The sequence below is a fragment of the Pteropus medius genome, unplaced genomic scaffold (assembly GCF_902729225.1).
Source record: "Pteropus medius unplaced genomic scaffold, Ma_sr-lr_union100, whole genome shotgun sequence".
NCBI lineage: Eukaryota > Metazoa > Chordata > Mammalia > Chiroptera > Pteropodidae > Pteropus > Pteropus medius.
Window position 1 is genome coordinate 5,601,164 of NW_024340699.1, and position 24,240 is coordinate 5,625,403.

Genomic DNA, 24,240 nt, shown 5'->3' on the forward strand with positions numbered 1-24,240 from the left:
CCTCTGTGCTCCTCCCATAGCATTGTGTATCACTCTATCATTTTGGAATTTTACTGAATGACCTGGCTTCATATGTAGACTAAAGCTTCTTGTGGGCCTACAGCCTTTATCTCTGCATTTTCAAACCTAGTGTAACACCTTGCAAATTACAGACGCTTAGTAAATGTGGGTCATTTACTTAGAGTCGGAAAGGACATACGATGTCATCTCTTCAACATCCTACACTAATGTAGAAATGCCTTCTACAGCTATCCTGGCAGATGGCATCCAGCTTCTGTTTAAATAAGTTCATTGATAAGGAAGATGCTTTGCACCTTCTTAAATAGCTCATGAAAAAGTTGTTGATTTTTAATTTTTTTTTTAAATATTGAAGTGAAATATGACTCTTTGATTTATAGTTAATATTATTTTTATTTTTGATAGCAATAAAATATATATTTAGGACTTATTGGTGATATCATTTCAAATATTTGAGCCATTCTGTTATGACCCAAAATTATATTATTCAGACCTCAACAGTCACTGGTTCTCCCCACTTTCTTATTAAATAATCCGCATGTCTCTTCACATGTTAATATTCTCCTCTAGATTATCTCCAGTTCACCTATAAAGTGACACCTTGAACTAAAAAAAAAAAAAAACACACAGAGCATAAAAGACTAAAATAAATATAGTAAATATCTATTGATATGTAATTTAAAATCCATCCAACAGTCATAATAGTGTTGTCAACTAACCCTCACCAGAGATTTTTCAAATTAACTATTAGCAAGTTCCATATTTTTAATAACTTCATACTCTCCTTTCAACTGAGTCTAATTTGTTTATAATCAATTTAGTCCTCCTCAATGGCAGCAGAGGCAGGCAGAGCAATCCCAACAGTGGGGTACCTACCACACACTGGCACTTAAATCGTAAATAATCTCAATCTCTATCTCTCTCTCTTTCTCCATCTCTCTCTCTCTCTCTCTCTCTCTCTCTCTCTCTCTCTCTCTCTCTCTCTCTCTATCTCTCTCAATACCAACCACAACAGAAGAAAGGATTCTACCTAATTTTATTTTGGGGAGTTTCTTTTCATGAAGAAAGAATCCCATATTATAAAGATATTTCCGATTAAAAAAAAGGTATTCCTGAATAGTTCACTTACACTATATTATATCTTCAAGTAAGGCAAGAATTCTGCAGGATCCGATAAATTTTGTACAGGAAAACTCGGTAATTCTTATTATTTAAAAATCAAGGCGTCACTTTACAGGTGAACTGGAGCTATATAGAAGAGAATAATAACGTGAAGAGGCATGAGGACTAATGCACTTGCAATTTTATCCTTTGTTCCCTGTGAAAACCCTTCCATCGTACACCCAGATCTTATCCTAAGATGGAAAGAGCTAGATCCTATTTTGTTCAGCTCTTACTTACTGTTTATTTTCATATAGTTTATCAATTTGTAATATCATTAATGTGCGGCGGGAGATAGCTATAACTGAAACAGGAGTGGTATCTATACATTTTAATATCATTGAGACTATTCTTTATCTAATAAAACTCCAAATGTATTCATAGCTCATCCTTGTGATTACAGGAAAACAGATATTATATATTTCTGTTTCTCCCAATGTCTCCTTTGAATCATTAACAACATCTTTTATTGCTACTAACTAAACCTAAAACTTTTTCCTGCTTCAATATATTAGGTTGTCCTCTTGACAAACATGGGAGTAATTTTCAGTAATATAGAATAAACAATAAATTTTATTTCATTTGTTTAATAGTAATACCAGTGAGCACTTCTGAGCACTTAATATGAGTCAGGTGCGATGTTGCATGTGTCACACGTCTTAACTCACTGTATTCTCACAAGAACCACGATGAGAAGCATCAGCATTGCTCCTTATATAGATGATAAAACTGAGCCTGGCAGAGTTGAGGCTAAGTTATAAACCCAGGCAATTTAACTCTAGAGCTCTTGTTTTTATTTAGTATTATCTCAGAATCATGTAAAACATTGGCCCTGTCACCTATTTTTCTAATTGTTTTCTAGTGCAAATATGATGAGTATAAAAATATGATAAATATAATTTCCAAATACATTTTTCTGTTTATTACTTCAAGAGTTCCAAAGAGTCTATGGCCATGCCACCCTGAACAAGCCTGATCCTGTCTGATCTCAGAAACTAAGCAGGGTCGGGCCTGGTAGTTACTTGGATGAGAGACCACCTAGGAAGACCAGTGCTGTAGGCATAAAAAACAAAAAATAAGGGATTGCAAACTGACAAGGTCCTTACAATCTGTGATGTCAAACAAGGGTCACCTTGCTTAAAAAAAATAAAATAAATAAAATAATTTTTAAAAAAGAGTTGTAAAAGAGTTGTAAAGATATGACTCAACATGCAATTGCATTGGCACCTAATCTTCAAGAGTGTAACACTGAATCCTTTCCCCCAACGTACAACGTTGCTTATCCGTGGTCTATGTTTCATTAGTAAGAAGAAAAGTATACTGTCATACATAGCAAGAAATGCAGTGCTCTAGGTATGACAAATTGTGCCTTCTAGTAGTTCTTGTGGTTCTGTTCTCCTTTGCTAATGTTTTAGACTGAAGATGGAGAGGAGACGTCTGTAGCTGTTCTAAAAGTCACATGACAACATTCAGGAAGATGTTTTTGTGGAGGGCAGAAAGCTTTCCCTGAAGTTGCCCAGTTATGTCTCTGTGAAAGGAAATGGGAGTAAAATTATTTATTTAGACTAAGTTATCTGAGGAGAATTAGATGTTAGTGAATCAAACAAAATTGATGTAATAATTGGTAAGAAACATATTACATTGCATCATATCTAAGCCACTATTAATTCTAAGATATTATTTTAGGTGCCACTGAGAAAGAGAATATGTTGTAAATTAAACTATGCTACATCACGGATAGTAATATATGTTCTTATTTTATAGGTGCTAAAGTGTGGGAAAAAAAGTGCATCTTAGAATCAATGAAATACAGTGTTATTCTATTTTTTTCCTGACAAATGAGAAAGCTAAAGTACAGAAATACCAGCTTTGACAATGTCATAAATTAAGAACTCAAACCCAGATTTGTTTTATAATTTTATATTTAAAGTTCTTGTCTCAAAGTGCTTTCTTTTCCTTGATCTTTTATTTATTTTTTACTTTTTTGTTTATCTACTTATGAACCAAAATATGACTTTGGTCTTCATTAGGTGGTCTTATCGGCCATCTGATTGAAAATAACCATTAGGAGCTTCCAATAAGGAAATGTGTACTATCTGAAACCAAGTCATGGTTCAGACCCTCAGGGAAAGTTAAATGGGAGTATAGACAGATGGTTCCCTAGGAAGCAAGTCGCAAGTATGAGATATAACAAGAGAGTAAATCCAAGTGACTCAGCAAGATTGAAAAATTCCATTATCAGTTCTAGGGTAGAAGTCTTTAGAGACTAATAAAGGTACACAGAACAGAACTTAAATATGTGGACGTTGGTGGAATGGCATTTTAACTTAATAATTATGAAAATGGTTGTGAACTTAGCCTATCTGCATAAAGGAAAAACAATTACTAAACAGCTAAGGGTTTTGGTTTCCTCTGTGAAATAGGGATAATAGCTAGCTCTACTTCATAGAATTGTTTATAAGACCAAATGAGATAATACGGGTAAAGAACATTGTACAATGTCTCACAGGCAGTAAAGCCTTGACAGTGAAAGAGGATGGCAAAGGTGAGAACGATGATGAGAATGAGGACGGCAGATCTTCCTTCGATGGTCTAGGATACTGTTAGCACCTTTTTCATTGTCCTCTGACTGTGTTTCTGATTCACTATCATGGTGGTGGGTGGGGGGGGCTGGCGGGAAGGAAGGTGCCGTTTTAAGTGAAAATAGTCATTGTGAAAATCCTGAGTCCTAAACCACTAAAGATCAGAAAATCTCAACGTCCAGAAAATAAGCAATGAATAGATGTGGTTTAAAATTTTACATATATACCACTTAAGGCAATTACTTGACTATAGCACATTTCCTCATCTTTACAATGAGATAAAATGTATACCTCTTGGAATTAATCTGAAGACTAATTAAAATAACAATGTAAATCATCTAGTATAGTATTTTTGACACATAGTAGGCACTTAGAAAAGGTCACAATTTTTCTTTAAAATAGCCAAAGAAATCCTCAGACACTTCTTACTTACTAGATGAATCCATTTTGCTTTAAGCACCCAAGATCAGAATGAGATAAAAGTTAATTTCTATTTTAAAATGTTTTGTGCCTAGGGGTAACACATTGCACTTTCTTCACAAAACCATGTAATATATCTATAATATTGTAAATTAAATTTAATTTGAGGGCTGTGCTTGGCAATCTAAACACTGTTTATAACATAATTTAGTAGATATAATTTTATCGTAATTCCTAATAACATACTTTCAGACAAAATTTTGGAGCATTGACTATTTGCAACTTGGAATCCTCCAATGAAGTATATAATTTTGAATAAAATACAGGTTATTTTATTTTAGTTATGTTATTGCAGTTTTTGATTGCATATTCTGAGAACTTATCCTCAGTATCACAATTCTCTGTAGAATTAAATGATCCCTTTAAGAATTCAGTTTGATCCCGACAAAAGAACATTATAATAGAGATGTTTCCATTGAAAGAAATGAGGTGAAATGAATTTCCCATTTTGTGGATTTAAGTGAGTTAAAATTTATCTTTTATCATACAGTGAGAAGTAAAATAAACTCATGCAGAAGTGCCAGGTATCAAACTAACCTCCCTCCCTAAAAATCTATGGTTGGAACCAACTGAATAATTACTTGGGGATTTAAAACATCAGACACTTTCATTTTTCCTTTCAGAAGTTTTCTACTTATACTTTTATATAATGTGTTCTTATACCTTTATGTAATATGTTTTTTCCTTAGATTTTTAAGTGGTGAGCAAAACACAGGCATTTAGCATGTAAAACTTCTGATCCTAATTCCTGAAAACACACACACACACACACACACACACACACACACACACACACACACTGCAAATTAAAAAAGTCACACTATTCATTTAATGCATTACCAAATAAAAGCTTATAAGCTCTTTATAAAGCAGTTGTGAATCTGTGATCACTGTTTTATTGCTGATGGCAATAATGTTGGAAGGATGATATTGATAGATACAACAATGCGATGAATTTTACCAGCGAGAAAGTTTTAATAGTGTATCCAAACATAATGAAAAATCATAAACTATGTTTCCTATGCTATTTGTTTCGTCTGGATCACTACAAAGCCTGTGTCAAATATTATGCCTAAATAAATAAAATTTTTGATATCATTTTTTTCTTCCCCCAAAAGTTATTTCTGGCTGGTAAAGATCTATTCAGACAAATCACTAGCATTGCCTTTGAAGCTCTTTAAAACACACTGTTTCTAATACAATACTGTCTCACAATTATTTAACACCATCGAGGAAACCCTCTGGTAAAACCACCTGCCTGTGGAATAAAGTTTATTGTTTCTAAATATTTGTATAAATGTCTTATGCATATATTTTTCCTTATTTAGAGTGTCCTTTTTATATCTCCTTCGAATTAATTTCAATCTTGCCCATTCCCATCTTCCTTTCTCCATGATGACTTTTTTTTTTGATAACTTTCATTTTCATTCATTATTTATTCTGCCATTTACCAGGTGCTTTTGAAAACCTACTATGTGATTCGCCCAGGTTTCTTGGTAGAATTAATGTATGTAAGGACTCAAACTCACATCATTGGCATCTTTATCCACGTATGTTCTATGGCACAGTCTCTGCTGCCACAGTGAAAATCTCTTCACAGTCTAATGTCAATCTCATTTTCATCATTTGCGTTCTCTGTTTAAATAGCTCCCCCCATCCAACCTCAATTATTCCCCTCTAAGTACAAAGATGTTCTCAACTTAGTCAAACCCATTTTGCTACCTCCTACTCCATTCTCTAATTTTTCATGTTCAGCACCAGTGCCATGGCCCATATTTCAAAGTTGTCTAAGATGTTAAACTAATCTGCAGCTACTCCTTTCATGCATTCTTATTGCATTCTCATCAACAGTCAAGAGCTTTTTTTTTTTCTGAAGCCCCTTATATCAGCTGGACCAGTCACTCTAAGTATGTCTCAACCTCCCCAGTTCAGCATAATCGCAGCTCAACATTTAAACATAAACACTCTGGACATCTGGACTACCCCATTTATCTCTTTAAACTGTTTCCTGAAAAAAAAATTCTTAGGTTTTTCATGGACTTTGAGGGTGCTCCTTATATAAACTGAATAAGATTTGCTCCCCTCTTGGTTTTACTTTCAGTCCTTCCAAAAGTTAAAACTGACCCAGGAAATTAGGTATTAGATTTAATAATAGATGTTCTTTTTAAGATACCTTGCAATGTTCTCTACTGGATCTAGTATTTTCAGGTGGACTATAAAAGATTTTTTTATAAAAACTCCATAAACTTCTGATAACTGTCCCTGACTAGTACTTGCTCACTGAATTACTCTTAACTACTAAAGGACAACATATAAAAGCTAAAATTGGCACTTAAGTTAGTTTTCTTGAGCAACCTATCACTCAGGTTTTGCCAACACTACCAAAGTTGATACAGAAATTTTACACAATAGATAGTGAGAATTCCCACAGCGTTCCCATTTTTGTGAAGGACATTTTATCATCTATGCATCTTCATCATTCTTTTGGGTTAGGCATGATTTTCTACCATTATAGCTTTTAAAATGATGACTCCAGTAGTTAAGTTTCACCACTCTCAGATTGTTTTGTTACTTGGTGCTCCGTTACCCCAGGGTGCACAGTGACATATAATTATATTATTCATAGTAATACATAATAATTATAACAACAAAATAATAACACCTATAAACTAGTATTTTCTTGAGGACTCGCATGTACCAAGCATACTGTTAAGCACGTGATATGGATTCCAGGATGTAATTTTACAAAAACCATCTGAAATAGGTACTATTATTATACCCAATTTAAGGATAGGAATAACTGAGCCTTAAAGGTTAAATTATTAGTCTGAGCACACACAGTCGAGGGAGGCAATGCTCTTAATAATTATAATAAAAAATTGAGACACAAAAAATACCGTTCAAAGATTCACCACAGGTTATTACTAATGTCTGTCATTGACACAGTGGTGACCACACTTCCTAGCCGGCATATTTGTATAGTGACATCTCAATGCAAAACACTCCTTCTCAAGGCACACAACCTAACTCATGCTCTGCTATACCAAGTTTCTGATTGTTGAGTGTTGAATAAACTAGAAAGCAGAAAAAGATGAGATATAAAGTTTTTTGCTTCTTCAATGTCAAAAGAGTATAAAATTACAGTGTCTTCACTGATAGACCACAGCACTTGACAGGTGTCGCCTCTACCTATCTTTAAATCAGTCCATCTTCCTAAGAACTTCTCTTTCCCTAATCCTCGATGCAGTTATGGGTCACTTAACTGTATGGATATATTCTGAGAAGTGTCTCGTTAGTTGATTCTGTCACTGTGTGAACATCATAAGATGCATTTACACAGCCCTAGATGGTCTAGCCTGCTCCACATCTAGGTTATATGGTAGAGCCCATTTCTCCTAAGGCAACAAAACTTTATCACATGTTACTGTTCAAAACAACACAAGATTAAATTGAACTCAAGAGAAAATGATGCGATGAAGAGATAAGGTAAACACGCTGCTGCTGGCGTACCATGGCATAATATTTTAGAGCAAACTTTTTTTATAAGAAGAAACAGCACACACCAACATAACAACAACAACAACAAAAAGGTGTAGGATAGTAAATCCATAAGTCAGTAACAAGTCATTTATTATCATTACCAAGTATGATATACTGTACAAAATTGTACGTGCTCTACTTTCATACACCTGGCAGTGCAGTAGGTTCATTTACACCAGCATCACCACAAATACTTGGGTAATAAGTTCCTATGTTGCGACATTACCTGGGCTATGTCGTTACCATGGCTACTGCCTTACGACAGCTACGTCAGGACAGCTACGTCATCACGGCTGCGTCACTAAGTGTTAGGAATATTTCAGCTCAGCTATAATCTTACGAGACCACTGGTGTATTTGAGGTTTGTGGTTGACTGAAAATGTTATTATATGCAGCGCATGACTGTATTGGAAGTGAAACAGGTCACAAGCCCAGTCTCTTTCTCCTTATCATCTATATTTCTCCTCAGCGTGTTTGTCTTCGGAGCAAGATGGGTAAGTGCCCAGAAGTCAAAGATAAAGTTTGAAAAATTTTTGTTTCAGATTTTCCACAGAGCAAAAGACTTAAATATATCTGTTGATATATTGATTAATTGAAAGCTGGGTACCAGAAGCCCCAATACTACTACTTACAATGATTCTAAAACTAATAATCAAAACACGGAGTGCGTAATTGCAGGAAAAAAATAAATACCGGTGAAACGCACAGCCAGCCACCCCAGACAAGCTTCATTTTCATTGGAAAGAAAACTTCTTCCGAATAATTTTACCTTTCAGATGTTTTTTAGCAGACATTTGAAAGCAGAGGTATCAGTCTTACTCAGTGTTTCTCAATTCCGGCTGCACGCTAGAGTCATCTCGGAGAGCACTGACACCTGCCAGTGCCCGCTCCCAATTGTGGGACACTTACAGCAGATTCTCTGAGGCTGGAACTCCAGCAGTGATAAGTTTTAGAAGCTCCCCGAATGATTCTAATTTGCAACTACACTTTAGAAACTGTGCTAACTATCCATGTGTAAACAGAAAGATCGAGCAACAGGGAGTTTTTGTTTGAGAATTGTGTAGACTTGAAAGTAGTAAGTCTCCCCCTGCCTTTTTAAAACGAAGATTATCAGTATTTTTAACATTGTGGGTAGGAAAAATGGTAGCAGATATTTTTAACATGCCCCTCAAAAATGTTTTATTTGACTTTTTCTTTATGTGATCTCTGCTCACAGAAGCTACATTGGAAAACAGTTGTGTGGTAGAAGTTTAAAAAAAAACTGTTTAGGAAATTGCAAAGCATTTGCTCCTGCACACCTCTTTATTACAACCTACTGAGAGCCCTAGGTTTGGTGAGAGGAGAGAGAGTAGATTAATCAGTCTATAGGATCATTTATTTTTTATCCTTTCTCTAGAAGCTATCAGCAAGGGCACCTACGTAGGAGACTTATTTTTGTAATGCAAACAATTGTTCTTTAGGAATAAAATCCTGTTCTGCTGACAAAAGATGTGGAAAGCTCAAGGTGCCCCCATGAACTGTCTGACACTTTGCACAAAAGGTAAATCTGCTAAAAATATATTTTTTAAATACTTGAAATTCTCTCCCAACATTTTTTGAAGTGCTGAAGAATGAGAAATCAACTTCTGAAAAAACTCAGAAAGAACAGATTGGCTAACAAGCATCACAAGAAAGCAATTTTCTGGGGGGAAAAAAAGTGGTTTTCTAAAATTGAAGAGCATTATTCCTTTAAAGAAAATGTCTCAGTGTCCTTAAAAAATATCAGTCCCTGTTAAAATCAAATTGTGTCATTTTTATCGAAGGGACCATAGATTTGTCAATTTTGTAATTGGCTTGGTTGGGTCATCCAATTTGACACCTGTTGGGATTTCACCATCGGGCATACTTATCAATTTTTTTAGTAAGTTCCACAAATTGAGAATGATAAATAATAAATTATACAGAGCTTGCAAAGTCAATATTTAATTTAACATGGACTCAGGGAAACTAACAGTATACAATCACATAATTCTATGGTTTGAGTTTAAAGAAATAATGGTCTTTATCATAAAAACTGAAAGGAATAAAAAAGAGATCAAGGTATTAAATGTCTCGGGATTCTAACAAATCACATACCACACAAAGCTAAAACATGAGTGCAGTAATCACTTCACTCACCTACGGAGGAAAGCAGCTGGATGCCAAAAACAAGTCTTTTAATTTCTTGTTGGAATTAGAATGCGCCAAAGAATAATAGTAATGCTTAACCAACATAGGTATTTCAAAATGGGTATTCAGGTGGCAGAGGATTTTAAATAATTAAGGAAAAAACTCATAAAGAAGAGGAAATAATACTAATTATTGACTTTGGAGACATGCAGTTTATAGCGAAACATTCTGATAAAGATCATAGTGACTTCATTTTAAAAATGCTGACCAACCTATTTTGACATAAAATTATGTTTTACTTATGTTTAAAACTAACATTTTCACAATTTAATGCCCTATTGAATCTATAAAATAGGGATTTTTTTCATGAAAAATGTTTTTTTTTACTACCTGATTTTAGTAGAGAAACAGAATTGATGTAGCTTTAAATATCGCATATTTGAATATTATGATTGATAACTTCAATCAACCAGTTTTGTGCCCAAAACTTTAGACATCTAAGCAAGCAAGTGCCAAATGATTATAAAGCCACAGCCAAATGAAATTATGACATTGAATCTAAAAGTAATTTTATTATTAGCTCCAGGGGGAAAGACCCTATCTTAGTGATCCTCACTTTACTTATCACAGTACTTTGCATAATAGTCATATCTTTGAATTTTTTTTTCTCATAAGTCTCAATTTTGAGGAGTGTAACTCTGTTTTCCTAAAGTCACATGCATCTCTTATGTTATCCTAGACAGTTTTTAAAAAGTTGAACAGTTTTTAAAAATGTAGAAAAAAAGTGGCACTCATAAAAATTAGTAGAGTCCATTAAAATAGGGAAAACAGAACTGTGAGACGAATAGTTTTGGAAAATAATTTTAAATGTGAAAAATATTGTACATTCACTTATTGTTTCAAATTATGTGTAGATCAAGGCAGGATATGTAAATAGATATCTCCCTGGATGAGGCTTCCTCATGGGACAAAGACCTTTGATTTGGAAGTCCTATTCTGTTGGACCTCTTCCATTCTCTAACTCATTTATCCAGACCCTTATCCACTGATAATATTTTCTCTCTCCTCTAAAAAATTTGCCCCCTGATTTCTCTGACATTTAACCAATGCAGTAAATCTAATGGCACAAATTTTAAGTGCTACTATTGACTAGTAATAAAGAAGGCCTTGATCATGTAAAAGTTGTCTAGTGTCTCCCACATCTTATCAATGTAGGCAGCAAGGCTTGTAGTATATGAATATAGATGGTCCTGTCCAGGATTTGAGGCAAGAAACTAAAGAGGGATCATCACTCCAAAATTCTATGAGTGAAATAAAATGGGAGAAAAAGTATAACTAGATGAACATAGCTACCAAGCAATTAGAAAGGACAATCTCTCAGTGACAAACATACATATACCTTCCAACAAGTATCTTGTGTCTGTTGACTCAATAGCAAAGTACAACTCGGGGTTGAAAGTACTGAGCCAGTGCATAAAGACAGTCAAACAAATTGTCCCTGAGTTTCAGTGACCATTCAGAAACAAAGGGATTTATTGGTAGTTAAACTGGATCTATTGGATTATCAGTTTATAAATCCTGAAATGGTTTCCTTTGCACTTAAAATTCAAGCACCAAGCCCTGGCAGGTGAGGATCCTGCCTGTCTGTGGTGAAAAAAAAAAATATGACTGAAGAGGAGTAAAGGTTAAAAATAAGAATATTTTGCCACATATGCAACATAAATAAGTAATATGTATAAATTGACCCCAAATTGTGAAGACATATGATGTTTACAAAATAGTGTTTTCATATATTTGCAGGGTCTTTTATATTTATTAGAGTGCTTTAGGCTAAATTAAATTGTAAGTACTAAATGAGGTAACAAGTGACTAATTCTCTAAGTTTTTGAAGAATTGAAGACTGAAAATATTTAAATATTTTAAAAGCATTTTCATTCACATGTTATTATTGCAACTTTTTGTCACTTTACCCAAATAGCCAGTGATCATTAGCAGTTTTCCTAATCTAGGTTTCTGCCTCTCTATTAAGAAAATATGAATGCCTCTATTGGTATTTTCTTTGGGGTCCCACTTTGCCAGAATTCCTGAAGAAATTCAGCCTAATATCTAAATTGTAGAAACAGTACAGGCTGCATAGCCAATATCTCACATAAGAGAGATTTATGTGGTCTGTCATCGAAATTTAGCTTTTTAACACAGTTATTAATCAGCTCGTTGTGAACCTCATATTTCTGAACGACACAATTTTCTGTAAGCCAAGAGACCTTTACCAAATTAGGAATGGGCAGGGGCATGGCAGTGCTGGGAGATGTAAAGATATTAAACATGGCCAGAAAATGAATTATTCCAGGAAGAACTGGGCAAATCTAAACACTTCAGATTTTCAGAATGACTGAGTGTGCGTGTGTGGCTGGTGGTAGTCTTTTTTTTTTCTACCCTCCTTTTTCCCTTCCTCCCCTTTCTCCTTCTTCATCTTTACTGTTCCCGTGACCCTGTAATATCTCGTCTGATCTGTCTGATTTTCTATGTATTTGTGTGTTGATGTTTGTTTTAATAGCACCTTCCACTTATTATTTAAATGCTCTCTTCCTAAGGGTGTGTGGGATATATTTATTTGCATTCAGAATGTGAACCAAAATAGAAACTGGAATTGCCTATTTACAAAATTTAAACTTTGGATGAGGAAAATGGATTGTGAGCAAATGTCAAGTGTGTCAACACTGTAGTTGTGTTTTAAGGAGAGAAAATAGGCTTAAGCAAATATTTAGAGTGTTTCTGCCCAATTAAAATTCCTCCGTTGTTTTTATATTTGTATGCTTCAGGGCAGGATCTAAATTATTTTTATTTTTGTTTCCCTTTTTGTGTCCTCCTGTAGTGAGCCTGGCAGTAATTTTCCTTGACAGTCTTTATGTTTTCCCCTAATTTCCATTAGTGTTGTGTTTGTTATTTTTTTCCCCTTTATATCACTGTCTCCTCTCTCTTTTAAACTTTGTGGCATCTGTATCTGTTGGGATAATTGGGCCACAATTATTATCTGTGTCACGATAATTTTTTGATAGGTATTTGCGCATATATATTTAGATGTTAGAAATACTTAGAATCTAGACAAATTGAACCAGCTGCATCTTTGTAGAATCTATACTCATCTTTTTGAAATATTAGCGGGAGGAATATGGTTTGGCTTAATTAAATGAAAGAGAAAGTGAGACAGTATCATCTGATCTGCATTAAATAAATCCATTTAAATGACATATATTGTCAGGAATAGCTAGTAAATGCAGATAGAGAAAAATGTGTGGGATTCTATCACAGTTAACAGATTTGTGGTTGATTTTCAGTAGGACCAGGAAGTGGTATAATATCATGAAAACATCATTTCATGTATATTTTTATTTATTTATTTGTTTATTTGTTTGTTTGTTTTTTATTGTGACATTGGTTAATGAAATCCGGTAAGTTTTAGGTGTACAATTTAACAATAAGGCGCGCGCGCGCACACACACACACACACACACACACACACACACATATAATATATATATAACATTATGTCATGTACTCTTTTAAAATACTTTGAACAGTAGTCTGACCAAATACTTTTTTTCATCTCTAAAACTTTTTAAGTCAATTATTTAGTAATAAATGGACAAGGGCTTAATCATGGCAATTTTTTAAATAATAATAACTGGCTTTCTTCCTAGATTTGGATGGAGGATTAAATGGAATTATACTTATAAAGCCCTTAGCACAGTGCCTGGGACATAGTAAGCGTTAAATATATATTTATTATTACTACTAATTTGTATTCATATCAAATATAATCTAAGTAATGTGGACCATACAGAAATTTATGTCATGGGCCTACTCCTAAAACGTTTTCAATCAAAGTGGGAAACAAAATATAATGTCAAATATATAGTACTGGTTAGCATGTAATTAAATGCAAGTTGCATTGTAAGAAGTATAAAGACTATAATGGATTAGAGGTGGAAATATGTATTATGGATAATATAATTATTCAAGGTAGCTGTCACTATAATAAATACTTTCAGAAGTTCTAAATTATGTACTGAAATTAAATTAAAAAAAACTAAATTATGCTTGTATATAAATCTAAAGATACCATGTCTGCTATCATAAGCCCTTCTTGAGTCCTCACATTTCTTCATTTCCTAAATCTAATTCATCATTCAAGACTAAATGCTCCACCCATAGCCATTAAGTTGATCTTTATAAAATCTAAATAGCTTACTCATAAATTTGAATTAAATTCTAAACCCTTCTCTTAGGCATAAAAAACCTATTATGCCTGGCTCCTGCTGTTTCTCCAGCATTGTCTTACACCATACTCTCCTTTGCTCACTGGCTGGAGTCATCTTCAACCAATTCTGAGATTGAGTCAAAGCCTTCCTTCCCTAGGATATTTGTATTTTCTGTTCCTTTACCCGGACTGCTCCATTCCTCTCATTTTCTCCTCATTCGGTTGTTATTTAAAATGTCGCAACCTCCAGCTCTCTTTCTACCCTCCTCTCCATCCCTGCTGTTAGTCTTTGTCTCTCAGCCCCGGTTTACTTAACAGAACTTATTGCATTTTTAAAGTATCTTGTTTGTGTGTTAGAGTATTATTATTATTATAATTTTTAGCCATTTGTCTCTCTGCTCCAGAGGAATATATATTTCCTGAAGTAGAGAACTTGTTTGTCTTATTCACCATTACATCACAGTAAACATTTATTTTAAAAATAGACAAAAACCTTAATTTTATTTTGAACTTGTTTTCTCTTGATCCATTTGCTGATATTACTCCCTCTTCCTTCGACAGATTCTGACCCTCATTATATTCTCTGAAAATTTTATTCATTCTTTATTTCCTTCATAAAAACTTATTTGTATGTAAATATGAGCCAGCTCTCCTTCCGTTATGCCTTCTGTAATATATTGTTTGTTTCTCCATTATGGTACTTAAATATCTGCCTTATTTTAATACAGCTCTTTTATCACTTGCCTCATCCCCTGTGAGTTACTGGTATGGATGGAAAAGTAGAACCACCAGGCTACAGAAAAGACAGAAATCAGATAACTCCTAAGATCTAGGGATTTAAAACAAATGAAAAGAATCATCAGGTTCCCACTGTCACAGAAGGACTAAAATGTTTTCTATTAGTTCATTGTATCCAGGATTCAAATTCCTAAGAGAGATTTTGGTGGCCCTAATTCAGGTCATTTTTTTCACCCATTTTATGCTAATGTTACTATCAGCTCCTCAAATAAGTGTCCCACCAAATTATAGAGAAATGAAGAGAATGTTATCGATGTATAGATTGAAGGATGGCTCTGGATAGGCAAGCACAATGTGTTTTGACTGTAGCAGGCTTTAGTGGGAAGAGAAAGAACCACTTTCCCTGATCAGTTAAAGAACATAGTAAAATATGCCATTCTATAATGATACAAGCTTGTATTTCTGATGACTGAAACCATAAAAAACTAGATTGAAATTTGTTTTACTGCATGATTTCTTTGAGAGTTTTTAGCCTGAGAAATGGAGATTATTTTTTTCTCACTCAAATCCTGTAACATTTTACTGTAACTTAATGAAAGATTAGTATCTTTAAGTCATACTTTAAGTCATGATCACATTACTCAAATAAGAAGAATTATCACCATGTTTATGCATTTCAAATATGGAACTCTCCTCCCTGTCTCTCCCAGGAAAAATAGTTCAAAAACCCAGTTTACATAGGGGATTATAAAAATCCACTTTTCACACCAATAAGTAGGTGAATATACTCGAATGACTTTACTTCAGAATTTCAAATAGATTTTAACACTTGATAAATGCCATTTTTTACTCTTTTGCTAAACTGCTTGTTGCATATGTTCATTATTTAAAAAAGGTAGAAGAGTCAGAAAGAAAGGAAGAAAGAAAGGAAGAGAGAGAAAGAGAGAGAAAAGAAGGAAAGGAAAGACAAAAGGAAGGAAGGAAGGAGGGAAGAAAAGAAAAGAGAGAGAGGAAGGAAGAGAGAAAGAAGGAAAGAAAAGAAAGAGAAAGAAAGAAAAAAGAGAAGAAATAAAAGCATACATGTGCATACATATGTGTATACATATTTATATGGGTGCCTATATATATTACTCCATGGACACAAACTGGTCCATTTGCAAACAGCCATCTTATCAGCATTCTGGCTTAGCCAAATCCAAAGAAAAACACGTTTCTTTGTTCGGTCTTTGAAAAATAAAAGCTGGTTTCTTAAAAAAAATTACATATGGTTACATATATTCATTTGATTTAGATCCAAAACACATTAAATTGAGACATGTTAAGATTAACTTTAGAACAACTTTTATTAATGAGTTAAAATGTATGTCGATAAACACAATTTAGTAAGACTTTCTTAAGGCCTACAATGAGCATGACACTTCTCTAGGTGTTCCTTTCATTGATCAAATTGATAGTAAGTTATATGTTCAGTCCTTCTTAAATCAGGCATTGACATCCAGGTCCTCACCTTCCCAGTCTTAGCTCTTTCAAGCTCTTGCCCTTCCCCTTTCCTGTATAAAATGTTCTATGCCTGTGTCTTCAGTCTTCTAACTTCATTAATCACTACACTTCCTTCAGCTCTCTGGTTGGAAGATCCCCCTGCCATCCCAGAAAAATTTCTTGGCCCTCTTCTCTCCTCCCAAATTTAAAAAATAAGCAGCCTCTACCATAATAATGCACATCACCTACCGCCATCACATTTATCTCATTGCATTATAATTGCATATTTTCTTATCGTTTTCCCAGTTGTACTGGAAACTCTGAAAAAGGCATAATCTGCAGTCTTGTTCATCATCATAACTGTGCATACCGGGCACTCCATAAATATGTATTGAATAACGACCTTGCTCAGGTTTCTCTTTCCAGCTCCTCTCACCCCTGCCACTTCTTTTCTCAAACAAAATGCAGCAGCATCCTTCGTAAAAGCAAATCTTGAAACCAGACTGGCTGTGTATGTACGGCGAGAGACTTTTTTCTCCCTTTTTAGCTACTTGGATGTGTCCTAGCCTCTCCACCCTGTGCGTGCATTCAGCAAGTTGACTGCTGTAACAAGATGTTTCTGTTTTATATTCCTGAGTGCACAACATCTGAGGCAAGCACAAGGTGACTTTGTTGTTACTCAGCCATGTTTTCAAAAATGTCTTTTCCCCCCTTTTTAGGTTTCAGAACACTGTCATTAAGGGCTGAGAGGTGAAGATACATTAGATAAGAAAATAGCAGACAGGGACCCTGAAGCACTTTAAGAAACCTGTCTGCTGGAAACCCTCGTCTTGTCTCCAATCATCGGAAAACCTGTTCTTTACCACAGGTAGGTCCATCAACCTACACTTAAAGATTTTCCACAAATGCCCTTCGTAGGTAAGAGTTCTATTTTTCCTTTATCTCTAAAATGTAAAAGAAAAAAAGAATTTATGAACTGGAAACATCTTAACTAACATCTTTCTAAATTGAATGATTTTATTTGGTAGGAAATGCAATAGGTTCTATATAGCTTCTTTTTTTTTTAGAATTCCACCGGTGACTAGCCATTTATTCTAAAGAAAGCTGCTTTAAATGATGTAGTCTGTCAACAGCCATTTTGATATATCTGCATCTTAGGCACTGAATCTCTGTGAACACAAAGGTTCTGGTTTTCTGGAAAAGGGGTCATTGGGTTTGCAAAAACGAAAGCAGCAAGTATTTTAGGTTGGAGTGAATAGATAGAAATCATTTTTAATTACTGTCGTCTCATCATTTTCATGAGGGAGATGGCCTCATTGTGATAGAAGGTGTTAAAGACAAAATAATAACAATGACACTCATTAAAGACAGTTTGGCAGACTTCATGGAGGACCATGGCCATTCACATAGGACTGCTGCAATGGGATTTTACAGTGGGCGAGTGGACGGGGCTGGGCTCCAAATACATCATGGGCAAGTGAACATTTGTAGCAAAGGGACAGGATGGAGGTCAGTGGCTGGAAAATTACTAAGAGGAAACATAGGGATAAGGGAGTTCCGACTAAACTGACCTGCCAGGATTCTTGCCGAAGACAGGCCAAAGTGACATACATCATCTGAAGGGACTTGGTCAGATATCGGGGGTTGGGGCTTATGGTTAAACTGATTTAGCAGGCTTCTTATAAAAATGCATTTTGCAAGGAAGTTCATACCTGTACCTACAAGAAGTCTCAAGAAACCAAAGTTTGTTCAAGCAAAGACTACCAAGAATAAGGCTTTTTGTTTGTTTTCTTGTGATTTGCAGTCTTTCAAGAAAGTCACATCAGGTTAATAGCACATTTTCTGAGTCCAGTTCTTAGATTCTCCTATGTGTAATTTGGCTGTTTTTTTTATCCTTCACTTCTGTGATGTTTCTCATTAAGTTTGTCAGTCTCCACAAGAAGTTTTAGATCCATGAGACCTGGAAAGAAGTGAGACTTGGATACAGTTGAAGGGAACACAGAACTCTCAAGATGTAGGTCAACCTCCTCTAAGGATTGTGGAAAGAGAAACACCAACCACAGCCATTAGCTCAAACCTTTGTCAGAAAGTTGCAACATGGGAGCAGCTTTTATAAAAGATGACTTTCTGAACTGATATATGTATACTATGTTTTCACTATAATATTTACATCATATCTTTTGAGAGGCCAGGTCTCTCTTTAGTCTCTGGGACTACTGAGGAACACATTTGTAACTGTATTTCTCTTCCAATGCTTTCTTGCTTTCTCACTCGCAGATGTCTAGAAATGCTGATTTCTGAATATTAAACAAATAGAAGTTTGTCATTGATTTAGCATATGTTGATATGAGCTAATCACCTTCCACTTCAACTTTTCTTTTCCAGTTTTACAATTCTCTCAGGCTTTATACCATTCATATCACTTATTTTTTGATCCCTTATCTCTTTTTTTCTATGCTAATGATATAATTAGTCATTTATGTTGTTATTTCTACTTTCAAATCAGGTGTTTTACCTGTCCTTTGCAGAATCCCATTGCAACCTCCCATTTGCTCAAGCTTTCATGCTTTCTTTTCTAAACGGACACATTTTATTTCTAAGAGGTCTCTCTTTCTACACCCCCAAAATGAAATTCAGCCAGTACCCAGGTAAAATAATTAGACTTTCTTAAACAGCACTTCTATTTTTTTCTACCAGTTCATAAAATTTTAGATGCATCTTATTACCTTAATTTTAAACTTGAGAGGAATATCATTTTCACCTCTGAAAACCCATATTATCGGTGCATTGTTTTATACTTAGAAAGTACACAGTTGAATGCATCAGGAATGAAATGACTGTATTTTAAAAGGCTATATATTCCCAGATGTTTATGAGTACTCACCCTATTAATGAGAATTAATAACAAAATAACAAAATCTTAGAGTTTTCTAAACTCTGACAGAGAAGTGAGAAGGCAGAGGTGGAGATTTAGGGGTAATTTTGGATAAATTCAGTTTAAGAATAGAAATTCAACTGAGTAAATTTTAAAGACCGATTTGGCTTTATTGAATCAAGCGGACCGTGGTCTTATGAGGCAGATTGTCTCAGCTTTCTTTGAGGGATGGAGAGGTCCCATGTGACAGATTATTCCATGCTAACATATTAATGTTACATTCCTGGAGAAGGTCGAAACTGCAGTCAGATCTGGTATTAAGTCTAAGTTTCTTGTTCTGGCTTTAGAACTAGTGACTCCATTTTGGGCCTGTGGTTTTCTCTTTAACAATTCCTAGTTTGGGGGAAAAAAAAAAACAAAACCCAAATGAAACTTTTCTGACCAAATCTGACATGTGATGATAGTTTGAGAGAGGGGGCCCAAGAATAAGACCGTCCAGACTAGGCTGCATTGATATAAAATCAGAAACAATGTTCTTTTTTTTTAATTCAAAGTATAAGCTTTTTTAATGGGTCTTTTTCCTAAAGGGAAAGAAGCTGCCTACCTATACAATTTTATCACTGGCCTGGGGCATTATAGTTTATTTCAGCCAATTAAAATAACAATTACTGTGGGAGACACAAATGGAACACTCTGCTCCCGGGGAGTTCCCACCTCTCCTGGTATGATTAAAACCCCTCAGCTTCAGAACGGCATGTTGTAATGACTGCTTTTACTTCAAAAGGAGTTGAATAGCGATTTGGAGGACCACATTCTTTTATTCCCTTCGTTTTCAAATTTTGTTTTTTTGAATATTTTATAGACTATTTTCTACAGTAGGATAGCCTGAGCTTTACCTTTCCCTATTCTTGTTGGAAACAGTTTGTAACCTACCAAATTATTATTCTGTAGAAGCCAGCGCCATACTTGCCTTAGTCTGACAGGGGGTACTGTGTGTTCCACTTTATCGAGATTGTGGAGATGTTTCCATATGGATTTCCAGTATAAGCTTCTTTATTGCTGACAGCAAAATGATCATTCCAAGCACCCTAATGTGACATAAGAAAAATCTCAATGATAATACTGATTAACATATCTTTTGCATTTAAATTACTATGTTTTTTAAGAAGAGAAAATTGTACATTTGGTGGGTTGTTTTCATAGTCAAATAAACATACATCAGGCTGTGCAATCTAGTAATTAGGTGCATTTATCTGCTTGTGACACCACTGGAAAATACTTTGAATGAAGACTCTAGAGGCAAAATACTCCGACTCGAATTGTCATTTCAAAACATATGACCTCACAGAGCAAAATGAGTACTTATGCGTAAACATAGGAAACATTTGCCTAAGTGCTTGATTACTTAAGCTAGAATAATGTATTTGAGATAAATCGTTAATTTTTAATAGGATAGACTTTATATTTTACGGATTCGTTTGCCTTATTCAACATCATCTTAGATCTGTACTTTATTTGGGGGAAAAAAGAGAGCTATAGGACTAGGACATTTCTGTTGTCCTGAGAATTTAGGTATTTAGAGACTATTTATCATTTAAAAATACCTGTGTTGACCGATGTTCAAAAGAACACTGAAAATGCAAGATGCCTCAACTTGACCTTGATATTCTATAGTTAACCATGGAAATTCAAGTACTGATATTGTCAGCACATACTTCACTCAAGATTAAGAAGTATGTATGTGTAGGAACGGGGGAGAGGTGTTATTTATTTTAGTGGAAATTTGGAAATGGTCATAAGATCTGCTTTTTCTTCGACAATGTCCAACTGATTCTATAAATTTATTTCCCAGTTTAATGAATACAAATCCATTTTATTATGTCAGCTTGAAAAAGGTATTTCATATTAAGGCCTGAAGTAAACAGTAAGCCTCCCATAAGACAAAAAACACTCTTATTATTCTGGCCCCCCCACGTTCAAATGATCTAGATAACCTGTGGGAAATTTGTTCTGACACCCCAGTTTTCTGAGCCTTTTTTAACTTGCTTGTCTTGATGACTCCTGACTTTAAATATAATAATGTAATTGACTCCACTGTATTCAAGTGAAGCATATGTTTTAACTGACTTCATTTTACTGAAGTGACAGGAAAGAAAATAATAATAATAATAAATTCTTTATTTCTGAAGAGGAAGGTAGATTCGAAGAGAAACTTTTGTTGTGTTGTGGGTGGGGATAGATGAAATGTCAATTTGGGAGCTCAGTTACCATACATAAGATTGGTATGTCAAGATGTAGGGCAAGGGGATTAGATGTTTTAGGATGAGAGAGAGATTTCAGCAAGAGAAAGCAAGAGAAACTTTGAGAAAGGAAAGAAAAATCAAAACAAATGTTGTCAGTTAGGTATACTACTTTCCTCCATTCGTGTCTTTATGAAACCATTAGAAAAATCTCATCAACAATTACTCAGCAAGGGTATTGGAGATGTGATATTGCAGTGCAAAAGAAATTTATATCTGGTCCTCAGCCCCAGATGGATAGGCACACGACTCCTAAAACCCTTGGAGTTGGTTGAGTGATTCGATTTGAATGAGAAGAACATCTTATTCATAATAAGCCCCTTTCAATTGTACCAGAGTTTATGCCAAAAGGTGACTCTGGGAAGATGGTGGTGGTCGTTAGAAGAACCGCACATGTGATTAGAGCTTTGGGACATTCAGCCCCGCCCCTAGCCTCAGGAAGGAGAAAGGGACTGAGGACTGAGCTAACTACCAATAGCCAGTGATTTAATTAACCATCCCTAAGTAATGGAACCTCCATAAAACCTTAAATGAAAGGGTTTGGATAGCTTCCAGGTTGTGAATATAATGAGATGCTTAAGTGTAATAAACCAATAAATGTAAGTAAATGTTTCACTGAATTCTGTGAGCTGTTATACCATGTTATTGAATCACAGGAGGGGATCGTGAGAAACCCCAACTTATAGCTGGCTGAAGTCTGAGAGAGCTGGACTGGTGGTTAGCATCTGAAGCAGGGGGAGTGGGGGGTGGGAGTCTGGGGTGGGATTGAGATCTTAACCTGTGGACTGTGAGCTAACTCCAGGTAGTTAGTGTCAGAAATGCTCCATGTAAGAGAAAAAAACCAGACATTTGGTGTCGGGAGTGTTATGAGTAGAGGAAACAAGGGTTTTTCTTTTAGAGGAGAATTTGGAATGTGTGCTATTAGTTTATAAATGTATGCAGATGTTGTGGCAGGACTGCTTAAGAGGTGGGTAGTACTTTTATTAATCTACATTCTGGGGATAACTGTGGTTTTCAATTTATTTGAGGGGTCAAAGGGTATAAGTATGAAATACTGGGGAAATACTTTCAAAATTAATGTTGAGGATGCCTTCAGTAAGATTCCATTTTAGCAGGGTGGATAGGCCTGTAGATTTTCAAATTATTTTTCTAGTGATTCTGTTTTACATTTATTGATAGAGAGGCAATTATCATAAGCAGAAGGAAGAGATATAATATAATTATTATATTTATTGTTACTGAGCATTCAGTTTTCTTTTGGACATTCAAGAAGTAATAGATATTTTAAATATGTTAAACATTTTCAATAAAATACAATATTTTTTAATAACTTTGATAGTTTTGAGGAATATATGTATATTTTATATAGTCAATTTTCATGTCACTGTCATTAAATAAATGTAGGTATATTTTATTAAATGTAATTCAATGAACATGTCTGTAGGCATGAGGGAGGAAGGTAGGGTACAAAATGAGTATTGCCTAAAGATTATTATATAATTAGGCAGGTAGGTACAGTGTTTGCTATATGGTCTGAAAATTGCCAACTAAGAAGTTATATGGGTTACTTGTTTATAATATAGATTCTTAGTCCTTATGGAGTTAGTTCTATGAAATTAGAATTTGCAAGTAGAGTGTGAGAATTCAAATTTTTATAATATCTAAGTTACAATTACACACTATAAAGTTTGATAGCAAACCAGAACTTTTACAACTTTTAGATAAGTTTTAGACAGGTATTCAGAAGCAGACGATTCAAATAGTACATTTTATTATGAGCAGGAAATGTTAGTATTCGGTACTGTTGATTGAATGAAACGAAGCCTCTTGGAATTGTCTTCATTTGGAACTATTCTACCTTGGCACTGTTAGGTGGCTGGTCAGACTTGAGTGACAGAAGAACAAAGGAATAGAGGCCCTGCCTAGAAACCGCCCAAAGAACACCCTATTGGTCGTTAGAGAATCCCTCCTGCATCCTCAGAGACAAAGAACAGGATGGCCATAATCTTAGCTGGTTTAAACCAACCACAAACTCCTGCGCAGAAGGTTCTAGCCTAATTTGCCCACAATCTAATGCTGTCATTATAATACTATGTTTATGTCTGCCAGTTCATGAATCTGCTTATAACAGACTGAATTCTAGATAAGCACATATACAATAGGCAGTGTGTTATACAGCAGCCAAGTGTCAATCAAAATGACCTCACTTGCCAATCACCTAAGAATGCCTTTGAAGCCATCCATGGGCCCAAATATAATTCAGAGATTCCCATTCCTGGGTTGTTACAGCTCTCCACTGAAATCCTGTACCTCCTTGGAGCATGCTTTCCCTTTCTAAAATATACTTTTAATAAATCTTTTCTAAATCTCACTGACTTGTGATTCTTTACTGCATCAATGAGGAAGAACCATGGAAAAATGCTAATTGCACTTCTGCGCTGTTATCCGTGCCCCGCCCCCAACTGTTGGGGTGACACCAAATTTAAAATTGTCCCCAAAGGAAACAGCACAGTACTCTATATTAGAATAGAATAGCAACGGCTACAGCAGTAATAGGAAAGCAAAACAAAAAGATAACCATTGCCAAGTACACATTTATTCATTCAACAGTTAAGTATTGAGTGACTAAAATACACATAATGGATTCTTAACACTACA

At 34.9% G+C, this 24,240-nt stretch overlaps 1 long non-coding RNA gene and 1 pseudogene across 2 annotated transcripts in view; both read left to right on the plus strand.

Moving 5' to 3' along the window:
- Positions 1 to 24,240, plus strand: part of LOC120614528 (uncharacterized) — a 537,687-nt gene that overhangs the window by 215,416 nt on the left and 298,031 nt on the right. Inside the window, exons 2-3 of one of the 2 annotated variants that reach the window (XR_005656002.1) lie at positions 17,127 to 17,275; positions 23,455 to 23,622. This is a non-coding gene — a long non-coding RNA (uncharacterized LOC120614528). Of the gene's footprint in view, positions 1 to 17,126; positions 17,276 to 23,454; positions 23,623 to 24,240 lie in introns of those variants that run through there. The other variant, XR_005656001.1, reaches the window with a different exon arrangement.
- Positions 2,124 to 2,241, plus strand: LOC120616933 (uncharacterized; annotated as a pseudogene).